Source organism: Heterocephalus glaber, unplaced genomic scaffold (genome assembly GCF_053883595.1).
Source record: "Heterocephalus glaber isolate CG9 unplaced genomic scaffold, H.glaber_assembly_v1.0 deba00001550, whole genome shotgun sequence".
NCBI classification, from domain to species: domain Eukaryota; kingdom Metazoa; phylum Chordata; class Mammalia; order Rodentia; family Bathyergidae; genus Heterocephalus; species Heterocephalus glaber.
Window position 1 is genome coordinate 14448523 of NW_028258343.1, and position 13510 is coordinate 14462032.

Here is a 13510-nt window from a genome sequence, read left to right on the forward strand (position 1 = left end):
TTTCCTTTCTTCATGCTGTTCAATTCAAGGGAGACTTTTGGTAGCATGGAGCATTTCAACACACTTTGTTTTGGATTTATAAGAATGTTTTTGTGCATTAAGAAAATGGTATAAAGCCTTCGAAACCGAGTTGGTAGTACGGATAGAGGTAGTTTAGCGACGTGTTCTTTGCCAGAGGCGGGATGTAGGAGGCTGAAGATTGAATGGTCTGCGAAGAACCGATACCTGCATACGTACACTACCACTCGTTCATGGGTGCCCAGGCCTGCCTATTCGGCGGGAGGATATGAGGGAAGATTACTAAACTCGATTGGTAGATTCATGTGACCTTTTTAATAATTGAATAATGATGAAAATGGATCCAAAACATTAAGTTACTTCTCCACCAAAGCAGTAGAAGATTCTTCACATCACCTTCCAGTGACTCAGTTCAGTTTTTGGAAAGGAGCAGAACAAGTGAAATACTGAAAACTGAAGTGAAGAAAACTTCATTTTGGAACTTTCTCCTTGACTACCCCTTACTCCCTACTACTTTCTACTTGCTTTAATTTTGCTGCATTTATAAATAGTGAAAACCAAAGAAATAGAACATATGTTTAAGAGCTGTATACCAAAAAATTTGCCTTGAAAGCTGCTATTCTGTAGAGGAAAAAGTTTATCAAGTTCCTGTCTGATCCTTTTTTTAAAGCAAGATTTCTTAGGTTCTTAGATGTTGAAGGTTAAGACAATTAATTATACATATCTACACACTATTTTTAGCAATTGTGTAAAAATAATGAAATTTATGTCTTGAGGGCTTTGTCATGTGGAGGGTTTACCACTGGAGTTGACTGCTCCAAAGATTTTTGATTGTGTTTTAATATTATATTTCCGATCTGTCACCTTGATGACATTGCTTACCTGCACATCAATCAACCTGTCTTTCTAACTATGACCTATTTATGAAGTGTTTGCCCTCAGTGTGCAGATGTCCACGTATTACCTATTTAAGCAGCATTATAGTGCTGTTACTCAAGGAAGTTGAATGAGGTGAACATAGACGTAGCTTTTTCCCCTTACCCCTCTTTTTAAAGGTAACAAATACTTCTTATGTTCCCCTCCCCCCTTCCCCTCCCCCTTCCCCTCCCCCTTCCCCTTCCCCCTTCCCCTCCCCCTTCCCCCTTTTGGAAACGTGTCTGGAACTAGGTAGCTGAGAATGGGCAACTGAAGGGACTAAGAAAGTGAGCCGCGAGGAGCCGGCCTTCTCTGTGCTTCCTCACAAGGTGTGCTGCTGGCCAGGCTACTTAAGCTCCCTTTTAACAAGAAAAGCTCTCGGGAAATCCAGCTGGTAACCTCAAGGAGTCGGAAAACAGGACCACAGAGGTTACACTCTGGGATCCTGACCATGAGGTTGGATGCCTCGCCTTGCTGAAAAGAGACCCTGAACCTAAATGGCGCAGCACGACTTTGTTCCTGCTTGGCTAAATTTCTCAACACCACAGTCAGCTAAGTCACCTACAACCACTTTTGAAAAACACGGAGACCACCTACCCCGAGGAGAAGGTAGATTTGGAGTAAGCCGTGGTTGACACAATTCCTCTGATGGCTTTTTTAACAATGGACCTTTACGAACTACAGGAGATTCCTGGCACCAACTCTCCCTGTTCCTCCACGATTCTGTGGACTCTGGTGTCTCTAAGGGAACGTACGCTGGAATCTCAGGGAGTTTATCTGGTTGGCAGAGTTCTTCTCGGGGTCATGATGGCATGAGGCAGCGTAGCGGAGGTGGCACGGGAACCATCGACACTGGAATGGCAGCTTCCACTCCCGGAAAGGCTGTGCCTTTCGGGAAAAGCCACCTACAGAGGTTCGGGAAGAAAAAAAAGAAGACAAGGTAGGAAAATTGCAGTTTGAAGAGGAAGACTTTCCTTCTTTGAATCCAGAAGCTGGCAAACACAATCAGCCATGCAGACCTATTGGGACCCCTTCTGGAGTGTGGGAAAACCCACCTAGTGCCAAGCAACCTTCCAAGATGCTAGTAATCAAAAAAGTTTCCAAAGAAGATCCTGCTGCTGCCTTCTCTGCTGCATTCACCTCACCAGGATCTCACCATGCAAATGGAAACAAATCATCAACCATGGTTCCAAGTGTCTATAAGAACCTGGTTCCTAAGCCTGCACTACCTCCTTCCAAGCCCGATGCATGGAAAGCTAACAGAATGGAACACAAATCAGGATCCCTTTCTTCTAGCCGGGAGTCCCCCTTTACCAATCCAATCTCTGTTACCAAACCAGTGATACTGGCCGGTGGTGCAGTTCTAAGCTCTCCCGAAGAGAGTCCCTCCAGCACTATCCCTCCAGGTGAGATCAGCTCCTCTCGTCTGACCAGGTTGACCCGCCGAACCACCGACAGGAAGAGTGAGTTCCCGAAGACTCTGAAGGATGACCAGAATGGAGACTTCTCAGAGAACAGAGACTGTGACAAGCTGGAGGATTTGGAGGACAACAGCACACCCGAACCAAAGGAAAATGGGGAGGAAGGCTGTCTTCAGAATGGTCTCTCTCTCTCCCCATTGTGGAAGAAGGGGAGGTCCTCTCACATTCTCTGGAAGCAGAGCACAGGTTATTGAAAGCAATGGGATGGAAGGAATATCCTGAAAATGATGAGAATTGCCTTCCACTCACAGAGCATGAGCTCAAGGAGTTCCACGTGAAGACAGAGCAGCTGAGAAGAAATGGCTTTGGAAAGAAGGACTTCTTACAGAGCCACAGTTTGAGGCTCTTCTTCCCTTGGAGAAACACTTGTAAAGCTGAGCTTGAGGAATCAGACACCGAAGCAAGTTGCAGGGAGACATCAGATGACGATGCCTGGAAGTAGGCACAGAAATGCTCACAGTTCATCTGAACCAGTAAACTCAGCTTGTGTGTTTCAGGAATATACAAAAGAAATTGTTGTTTTCCTTTTCCTTTTCTTACATTGAATACTTCATGCACAAGGAAAATAATCATATCCCAAAGAGAGAGCAGTTGGCTTGTTGAGCTTTTGTTGTTGTCCTTTCCTGATACCTGCTTAATGTTTGTGTGGTGGGAAAGGTTTTTAAAATACACACACAGAACATACGGGGCAATGCACAGGTGGGAGCTGGCAGTGCAGAGACGGAGAGGAGCGGACGCTGGCCCGCAGCAGCAGCTTCTACTACCAGCCCTTGGGGCACGCACCCTTGTGTTCAAGCAATCATTGCCAATGACAAAGTGACTATTGAAGTTATAATTGTATTAAAATAATGCTAATAATTTGGATATTGTATTTTATTTTTGGCTGCTCAGGTAACTTAGCCCTTAACCAAGCATATGGTGTTTTTGTTTTTGTTTTCCTTTTGTGGGTACAGCTGTAAAATATTTGGATATAGGAAATGTGTTATTCTTGCAGCCTTTATATTCAGGGTGGATTGCAAAATATAAATTTTTGTGAGATTTCAAAGATTAAGATTATTTTGATAACATTATTTACAGATTTTGAAAAGATGTGGTTATCACAAGTCTGTTGAGGGGGAGAAACTACTGCATAAAATAACTAACTTGGAATAAATATTTTGCATCGTTAAAAAAAAGAGAAGAAAAGAAAATGGTATAAAGATTGTGATGAAAGATTAGTCAAATATTCTCTCATAATTTTCTATAATGAAAATTATGTCAGAAGATTTATAAAACCAGTTGAGAATGTCCTTTTTTTCCCCATATGCCAAAAACATATCCATATATGTGGCAGGAAATACTAGTTTATCTTTGTTTTTATAATTAATTAAATTCATGGATTATACTGTGATTTGCAACGTGTAACAAACACAGGTAAAATTATAAAACATAATACAGATATTTTCATTGACTTTTTTGGTGACATACTTGTACATTCACATGCAGTTCTAAGAAACAATAAAGAAGCCCTTGTACATTTTTCCCAATATCCCTCAAAGGAAGCATTTTATAAAGTTATAGTAGCATATCAAAACTGAAATATTCACATTAATATATTTCACCTCTACCATTTAGATTTCTCTAGGCTTACTTGTGTGTTTGTGGCTAAATTCTATATCATTTCGTTACTTGTGTAGATTTGGATACCAAACAGTTTCAGCACCATGTTGATCTCTTGAGTTGTCCTTTTAAAAACATAGCTATTGGGGCTGGGGATTTAGCTCAGTGGTTCTGCCGCCTGCCTTGCAAGCACAAGGACCTGAGATTGATTCCTGGTGCCACCCCCCCCCCCCCAAAAACAGCTATCTTCCACCTATTCGTGCCTCACTCCGTCTTTGGGTTGGTGATTTAGATTGACCCTTTCCATATAAACTAGTGATATGTTAGCATTTGGTTCAGTTCTGCCACTTTACCTATTTTCTGTTTGTTTCCTCTGGCTTGTATTCCTCTGTTTCCCTTTTCTTGCCACGTGTAGGTTAATTGAACTTTTTTTTAATTCCACTGTCTTACTTTTCTTGACACTGGGACAAAATACCCAACACTCACAAAGTAAAGGAAGAAAAGCTTCTTTCTTTGTAGCATTTCAGTCCATAGTCGGCTGGGTCTAAGGCAGGGTGGGATGGTAGAGGGGAATGGAAGAGGAGAAACAGACCATGGGAAGACAGGCAGGAGGCAGCAAATGGCAGCAAGGAGCCTGCCTTTCCCTTTTATCAAACCTAGGCTACAATCCTTTTGAGTGGTGCCACCCACATCCAGGATGAGTCTTCTGTCTTCAGTAAATCCATTCAGCCACACCCAGAAGTATGCTAATTCCAATCAATGGACTAATTCAGTACTACACACCCTTAATCCCAATATCACACACTAGCTGGCTAGATCCAGCCAGGTCTGAAAAGATACAAGGTACAACATCCACCCTGACTACTAATAATTTTTAAATAGTAATATGAAATTAGTGTTTTTGATTGTGGTTTTCATAGTGGTTGCTTGGCCATCAAAAATATAAATGCATGACTTAACAGTCTACCTGAATCAACATTTACCACACTGAATGAAGAATGAAAAGCTCCCTTCTATTCAAGTTTCTTTATCTTTCCTCCTTTTGAATATCATTGTCTTGGATGGCAGATGATGTTATAGCTTTTGCTTCGATCATCAAATTCAGCTTACAAAACTCATGAGGAAAAGGATAGCTTATTGTATGTATCTACATTTCTTTCCTCTCATGGTTCTCGCGTCCTTTCTGATGCTAAAACATTCTTTTCTTTTTTTTTGAAGAATTCCTTTAGTGAATCCTTAAGGTAATGTCTACTAGAAACAAATCCTTTTAGTTCTCCTTCTCCTGAGAATGTTTTATTTCTTCTTATTCCTGAAAGATTTTGCCAGGTGTAGGCTTTCCAGTTGATGAGTCTCTTCTTTGGTACCTGGTAAGTACCATGCCCCTTCCTCTGGCTTCCATGGCTCCAGATGAGGATCTGCTATGACTTTAGATGGTGTTTCTTCATAGGTGATGTTCTCAAGATATTTTTCTTTCATTTTAATTTTTTAATTATCATGGTCTTGGTACATATTTCTTTGTGTTTATCCCACTTGGATCTCATTCACCTTCTTCCATGTATAGGATTGTGACTTTTGCTAAATTTGGGGAATTTTCAGTCACTATTTCTTCAATACTTTTTCTGCTCCATTCCCTCTCTTTCTGAAATTGAAGCAGTGAAGACTGGAGGTTTTATATTTACCCCACAGCAATGATTACTCAGGCTCAGCATGTGGGTCTTGGCCTACTGTCATGGACTACTCGTCCAGTGGCAGTTTACTTTTTGGAGCCTATGTGGTGTTATTTCAGTCTTCTTGGTGCATCAGGCTCCACTTTGGGCCCCAGTTGTCCCTGCTGGTACTGCTGAAGGAGATGAGAGAAGCTCCCCAGGCTGGGCCATCACTGTCTCTCATATCCCCTTGCTGAAAAAGAAATGTCGTAGACCAGGCTGCCAGGCTCCTTCCTTCACTGGGCCCCTCATCTTCCCATGCTGGTGTCTTTGGCGAAGGGAGGCAAATCTCAAGCTCACAGGGACCAAAAATCTTCCCATCCTGGGCATCTTGTGCCCGGGGCTTCTTACTTAGCTCCATACACCTTCCTTAGATAAACTTACATTTAAAAGTTACCATTAATGATGAGGTATAGGAAAAGCCAGATTAGCTATTCTTGATACTATTCTCAGGCTGTATTTGTAGGTTGATTTTTAAGTGTATTTCCTGGGAACTAAGCCCCATGGGCTGTTTCTTAGTACCATCTAATATTACTGCCTGGGAAGACAGCTATCTCCTCTGCTGAAATGATAGTGCCGGAAGACTACTGACTGGAGGTTAATGCCAAGCTGAGGAGAGGCCCAGGGTGCTGGATTTGACCTTGGCCATTGGTTTTATCTCAGACTGGGGTAGAGCAGACAATGGAGACCTATCAGATTTGAACACAAAACTCAGGATTGCTAATTCAACAATAACTGAAACTAGGATCTCATCCAGACAAAATCATGGGCAGAAACCAACAATTTAATAAGGACAGAAAAGAATTTGTTCTGAAGGGACAACTCTGGTTTCTCAGTAAATCTAATTTCCCTTTGAAACCTGAGACTTTGTTCTCCACCACCCTGTTTGTTATCCATGTCTCGCTTATGTTTTCACAATCAGTTTAATTTCATTTCAAAAGTGAAATGATATAACTTAGAATTTCTTACAAGTTCACATTCTGCCTTGAATTCTTGATCTCTAGCACAAGCTCAGAGCTTCTACTGTGTATTTCAAAGATTACTGGAACTATAACAGTGTGATTAAAAGCTTGAACTTTAAAGCCAGTCTGCTCAATTTTAAATCCTAGCTTCATCACTGGTCAGACGTGTGGCCGTGAATAAATGAATTAACTTTCCCATGTCTTCTGTTGTCTCATGTAAAATGTGGTGAAGACTAGGGTGTGGCTCATAGACTAGTCATGAAAAATATGTAAGAAAATGTATGTAAACATTTAACGTAGTACTTGGCACATGGAAGTAGCTCTTAATATGGTGAAGATATAGTTGAATGATCCCAGGATTTAAAAACATGGTTCCACCCTTACTGGTATGTGGCTTTAATTTTGTTGAGATTTCTTCATTTACAAAATGAAAGCAGCAGTAAGTCATGGCTTCTTAAGGTTGTTAATAAGACTAATGAGACTATGAAAAAGCACAATGTGAATATCATCACATGCTATCATTGCATATCTCTTGGTGTGTGTCAGTGTATAGAGCAGGCTGGGCCCTGCTGTAAGTTACTCTGCATTTTACCGAATAGTAGTCTTTATACTGTGCTTTGCCCTCAGTGACTCCATTTTATAGGACAACAGCTTCCTCCATTTTGAGTGCCAGTGCCAAGGTAGAATGACTGGGTAACTTGTCTATGTAAACAGGTAACTATCAGATGTTGGACACACCAAACTTATCAACAAAAACAACTCCCAAGCACATAGAACAATCGTAAGGCATAAACTAATAGATAATCTTGCTAAAAAACCCTATCACCTATAAACTCATCAAATTAAATGATGGACACACAGACACATGATGTATCTAAGCCATATTTTTAAAAAAGATCCATGGGCTTATCGGACACACCAGACCAGCCAATGGTGCAACCCCCTCACCTGAATTACATAGAAGGAGGAGCCCCCAATGGGGGTACAGCAGTGACACACACCGAACTGTAATCTGGTCAGACCACCCTGCGAATACATCACAAGGTTGACAGGCCATGAACTTGGGGCCTCTGCCCTCAGCTTGCAGAGGTCTACTCCAGCTGCCTATCATCCGGACTTAGGCTTGGAACAAACTCCTGGGAGCAGCTGCACATGGTCTCTGGTCGTATCTATAAGGTGACTTTGCACCTTATAGACTCTCTACCTGGGTTTTCAGCTCCTCTTTGAATCCTGCAGACACTGTTAACCCTTTCTTTGCCATTCTGGAACCTATATATTACTGTGTTAAGTGTGATTTGTGACTTGACTGTTACTAGGAATTAAGTCTGAATTTTAAAAACCTGTGATTTCCCAGTTCATTTGGCTACTGAGTGAACCTTGAGTAGTTGGCCTGATGAGACTGATTAGATTGATGTAGCTCATGAATTTATTGTTATTTGGTAAATTCTGACATGCGGAAAGACACAAACACATCCCTCTTATTTAAAGCAGACAGTCCGATTTCAGTTGTCAGTTGCAGTTAACCAACATCCAGACACCCAGTTTCACCGTGTGTACAAATTTCTTGGATTTTTCCCTTTCCCAGGGTCCTACAACTATGAATTCATAGTTTTGTGTTTTATCCTATTCAAAAATTCATATTACAACCAGGGACTTCAGAACTGGGTAGTTCTAATAAATAATATTTACTGAGCATTTCCTGTGTACCAACACTAGATTGGCACTGCGTATTATGCCACATTATCCTCACATACACCTTTTGAAGTATCTGATCTTCATTTTAGATCTTCATTTTAGAGGAAAGGTACACCAAATCGCTCATCCTATACACATGTGTCAGACCTGAGATTTGAACCCAACTCCATCTGACTCCAGAGCCAATGCTCACATTCACTTTCTGTGGGAGATTCCTAAGTCAGAAAGTCAGGAATTATTCTAGATTATTCTTGAACTCTCCTGTGTTATCCTCTCTTCTTCCTTTAGTCGCCCACCAAGATTTGTCCATTAGCTGCTAATTGTCTCTTCTCAGTCCTTAGCTCTCCTGTCTGCCACTACTGCCCATCCTGTCTCCTTTGGCCCCTTGCAATAGTCAGCTGACCTGCCTGTGCCAGCCTCCTCCCATCCTTCATCCACAGGGTTCATGTGGCAATCTTTGTAAAATGTCAATTCTCTTCCAGGTGTCTCCTTTCTCCTAGCTTCTTAACGTGTACGCAGGGTGACTTCTTAGCTAGCTTAGGTGGCCACCATTCTTTCCACATACTCCATCTTGCTTTAATGCCCACAGCCCCAATTCGTTTCTAATGTGCCACATCATTTCCCACCTCATGACTGTCGCACGCTGCTGCTTCTACCTGGGATGCCCCGGTGACCATCTGCCTTGTGCTTTGGCTCTGAGGATGAAAGCCCCATGTGGGATTCAGGAGAGCTCAGACATTGTGTCCTAACCCTCTCTACCCTCATATAAAATTGAAGGCACCTTTTTGACTCCGTTTTTGAGCTGCTCTTTAACACATGTGTCTACTCTCCTATGCTCTCATGTGCCATCATTACACAGCCTAATTTAAAAAGATAAATTTTGTTATATGTAACTTTAAAATCATGATATTAAAAAGGAGATTTCAGAAAAATTAACCAAAGAGAATGTGTGGGCCTTATTTAGTTCCTGGTTTAAAAAGAGTTGATCTAAATTTTTTTTTTGAATAATTAGGGAAACTTAAATACACATATTTACGAAAAATTTGATTACATTAAGGAACTGATGTTAATTTTGTCAACTATGACAGAAGTTATGATTTTGAAAAGTCCCTATTTTATATATTAAATGGACGCATTTGGGGACAAAAATGATATGATGCCTGAGATTTTCTTTAAAAGCAGCCAGGAAAGAAAAAGAGAAAGGGGGCCAGGAAAATGACAGCAAACAAGGCTGCCGTTTTCTAATTATTGGCCAGGCAGTGAATACACGGGAGTTCATTATAGCTTCCATCCTACTTTGTGTTTGAAAATGTCCACAGTAGTAGTTCACATTTTAACCAGAGACCGAGGAACAAACCAGACCCCAGTGGCTCATTCCATGATCTGCCAAAGTCCCAGTTTCCTCAGCACTTTTCCTCCCTCACATCATTACCAGGAAACCAGTTGTGAGACTCTCTAAACTGAGTGTCGCCACTCTCTGGGAGCTGCCACACTCCCCTGTGTGTGTCCTCCACAGATGCCTCTCCAACTCTTGCATGGGGCAGGTGCCCTCACCTTTCTGTTCTCTCCAGATAAAATAGATAACATACTGTTATACACCAGCAGCTATCCAACGACATGGGCATGTACATTATTCAGTGCTAAAAAAGCAACAAGCTAAGTTTCCCGCACTCTACGCTCTCTCTGTCCTGGCTTGGTTGAAGAATCTCTCCCATTCTTTGCTCACAGCAAGGCTGGTGTCAGCTTCTTCCTTTGCAAGCCCTTGTCCCACTTGCTTAGACCACATTCAGCCGGGTTTCCCTCATCTGAATCCTCAGGACAGGCTGAGCTCCTGAAACTCAACATTATAGAATCTTACAATGCTTAGCTGGCTGCCTGCTCAGCAGACGACCCCGGGTTCCTGAAGGCAGAGTGCGTGTGTTTTACTTCTGTATCTTCACCTCCTGCTGCTCCCATCATGGAACGGGAGTGCTGTAAGTATCTGTTAAGCAAATACATAAATAAATGAGTTAGTAATATTGTTATTTCCAAAATCTGGTGCCATTGAGCATCCATGGGCTGAGTTCACTGGGCTCTAGGACTTGAGACAGTTTCTTCATAGCCCCTACCTTCAAAATCTCTATTTATTGATCCATTTGGGCAATAATCACAGCTTTCAGTTCTGTGTGGATCATTTTTAGGTTACCTGCTTCCATGGTTGGTTTCATATGAAGGGATACAAAGCAGTTTATAAAAATAAAACACCAGGAATTTTTAAGTTAATCACATAGTCAGCTTTCTTACACTTCCACGTGTGACCCTAATTCCCCAAACTCCTTTATTTGGGGAACAAGCCATTCTCCTGCATGGATGAAGAGTTATATTCTGAACAAATATTCCTAGTACTGATTGACTCTGTACATCCAAGCCTGGCCTATGTATGAAGAGAAGGTTCAGGGATGGGAGAGATTCATATCAAAAATACCGGGACAGCCAATGAAGCACTTTGATGTTTTCTTCTCATTATAAGTTACTCCAAACTCCAGAAATTTTTTGGACATGACCTAAAACTCTGGCTCTCTCCCCTTGAAAAAAATTGATGTGTCTCTGTTGGTTTTAATGATTTGTACAGTGGAGTTGAAATGTGCCAGGGCTTCCTGCTGCCAAAAATTAATTTGCACATGCACTGGGCCACGCACTGCCTGCCTGACCTGGATTCGGGGGAAAAGTGCCCGCAGTTATGTTGTGAGTTAATGTGACCTTCTGTATCAGCACAGGGTCTGCTGCCTGCTGGAAAACTGGGCTATGACTCCGAAAACCCCCATTTCTATTTTTGCCTTTTCACTAACTTAATGGATGAGCTCAATCTTTTAACCCTCCCTCCTCAGGGCCCTCACCTGTGCTAAAGGATGAAAAGAGGAATGATTTCTCTTACTTGAGGAATACAAAAATATGAATAAAGAGCAACGTAAAAGATAGATAACGAGAAACAGGAGATAAATCTTTTGCAAATGGGAAGGGGGCCAAGCAATGGAGGGAGGGGATGAAAAACGAATCGAGGTATGTGTGCATAGATGCCTCCTCCTCACAAGCAGGAGGAGTGATCTTGACAGATTGCAGACACGTACTAATAAAAAATAAAAACTAAAGAAATAATTGCTGGACTGGAAAAATGATTTCCTAGAAAAGCCTTTTTATAATTTTTTTACAGAAAAATACTGATTTTGTCTGACTCAGCTCTATGCACTAATTCTTGATATGTCACCTGAAAAATGAGATGTCAGAAATGAAGATGAGAACAGAGATCTGCCAAATAGTACGTTGAGATAGCCCTGCTAGGCACTGTGATAATTGTTCTCGACATTATTATTACTCTTAATGCTGGATTCATGGTGCTTGTGTACAGAAATGCTACGGTTTGAATTTCTGTCCAATTAGGTATGTTATTCACCTAGCAACATAATGGGAAGGAAGAAACTATCTGGGGGGCAGATTTTTGCTTTATTGCACAGGAAGAGAAGAAAGCTCATTGCCAGTGTGTGCAGAGAGAGGACAAAGGCAAGGACAGAGCCTTTAGGCTAAGGAGGAATGAGACGGGGCTGCTTGCCTAGAAGTAGCAGGTGAGCACTCTACCGAGAGTTTACTGAGCAGCAATACAGAGGATGAATCACTCAGCTATCAGACTCTTTGTCCTAATAGATATATCAGAATCCAGTGGATTTGCTCTTCATTTTGATTGTTTAAAAATTATCACCCACCCTCTGTTATAAGCCAGGTCCTATTCTATGGACTGGATAAACAACATGAACAAGCTTTTCTTTAGAAAACAGGATTTGTCTATGTTTTTTAAAAAAAGAGTTCCTAGGCTTTCAAGATTGCATTTTGACCATTATATCTAACACAGGACATGGATTGGTACTTCTTTGTCCACATTTTCTTTACTGGTTTCCACTTGTATCAGATGTAATCTTTGCTCACAATACCAATACCAGATTGTCGTACAGAACCAAGTCAGCCTGTATTATATAGACTTGGATTCATACCATGCTCTTCTATCTGATTAAAGATATTTTAAATAACAGCAGCATATGGTTAGAAAAAATAGACCTAGAAGCTAAATGACCTAAAAGCTCAATTCAGCTAGATTTGTTTTGAGCCCCTGACACTGCAGTTGAGGAAGAAAGTGGTAAACTAACTTGATAAAGGGTAGTGACACCAGTAGAAGGCATGCATCTTGCCTCCTAATTCAAGGATGTCTAGTCTTTACTGTTTAAATAAATAGATGAGGATCTAGCTTGGTGTGAAAGCCCTGGGTTCAACCCCTAGCATTGTTACAAAAGGATAAATTTTCTTCATTTCCAAGAATAAGCTTTTTAAAAAAATTAAATAAAGGTTGAAATGCAATGCAAAAAGTATAAAATGGCAGTTAAGACTATGGGTCAAAAATTAGAATGACTGAGTTCAGATTCTGATGGTACAACTTAACATGAGAACTTGGGAAAATTGTTAATCAACATAAACTTCTCAATTTCCCTATCTGCAAGGGGATGAAATAATAATGAAAGCATAAGTATTTTGTAGCACTCTAATTCATGTAATGTAGTTAATACAGCCTCTGGCACTATTCAAGTAGATTACAAATAAAAGCAAGGTATATGTTTACCCAAGTTCTTAAAACTAGAGCTATGGCTGTTACCTTAAAAATAAAATTCAGAGTTAGAAGTAATGACTCTGATAAATCTATGAAAACTTCCTTGAATGTTTGTTTATTTAAAGCATATTGCTGATTCTTGGAGTGACAATGTAAAGGAACACCATAAATCTAAATTTGGAAGCGGAAAGGTGACTAGCAAAGGAGGGCAAATTTTCAGTACAAATTTCATTTAGGGGCTGGGGATTTAGCTCAGTGTTTCCAGCTCCTGCTTTGCAAGTGCAAGGTCCCAAGTTTGATCCCCGGCACCAAAATAAATAAATAAATAAATAAATAAATAAATAGAATTTTAAAAAATTTTGTCATTTATCATTTTTTATTTTTAAAAGCTCTGGGGGCTAAACTCATCTTTCAAAGTTTTGCACTTTGGCACAGATAATCTGTTTCACTGCCTTTTAGAACACAGAAATGTGGCAAGACATGTGAATGCAGCCTTTGTGCAGA

The 13510-nt window shown here is 40.8% G+C and overlaps 1 pseudogene; it reads left to right on the plus strand.

The window, feature by feature from the left end:
- Positions 1 to 1232: 1232 nt before the first annotated feature.
- LOC101701242 (vasculin-like protein 1 pseudogene) lies at positions 1233 to 2871 on the plus strand (annotated as a pseudogene).
- Positions 2872 to 13510: the final 10639 nt, after the last annotated feature.